Genomic DNA, 451 nt, shown 5'->3' with positions numbered 1-451 from the left:
TTAGAATTGATCAAACCATCTATTAGGTTTCACCTAATCAGTTCAATTGAACTCTAATACATTTACTTAGAGTTCAAATAAATGAAATTGAATTAAACTCTAATACATACACTTAGAGTTTAATTTTGACTAATCCTAATATATATAACTAGGATTTAGTTGATATTTCACCTCATGGTGAATCTAAATTAGACTCTAATACATACACTTAGAGTTTAATTTAAATTACATTTGACTAATCCTAATATATATACCCAGGATTTAGTTGATATTTCACCTTATGGTGAACCCAAATTAGACTCTAATACATACATTTAGAGTTTAATTTAAATTAAATTTTGACTAATCCTAATATATATCATTAGGATTTAGTTGATAATTCACCTCATGGTGAACCCAAATGAAACTAAATTAGACTCTAATACATACACTTAGAGTTTAATTTAAGTTA

This window comes from Ananas comosus, unplaced genomic scaffold, assembly GCF_001540865.1.
Source record: "Ananas comosus cultivar F153 unplaced genomic scaffold, ASM154086v1, whole genome shotgun sequence".
Taxonomy (NCBI): domain Eukaryota; kingdom Viridiplantae; phylum Streptophyta; class Magnoliopsida; order Poales; family Bromeliaceae; genus Ananas; species Ananas comosus.
This window is presented reverse-complemented; position numbering follows the sequence as displayed.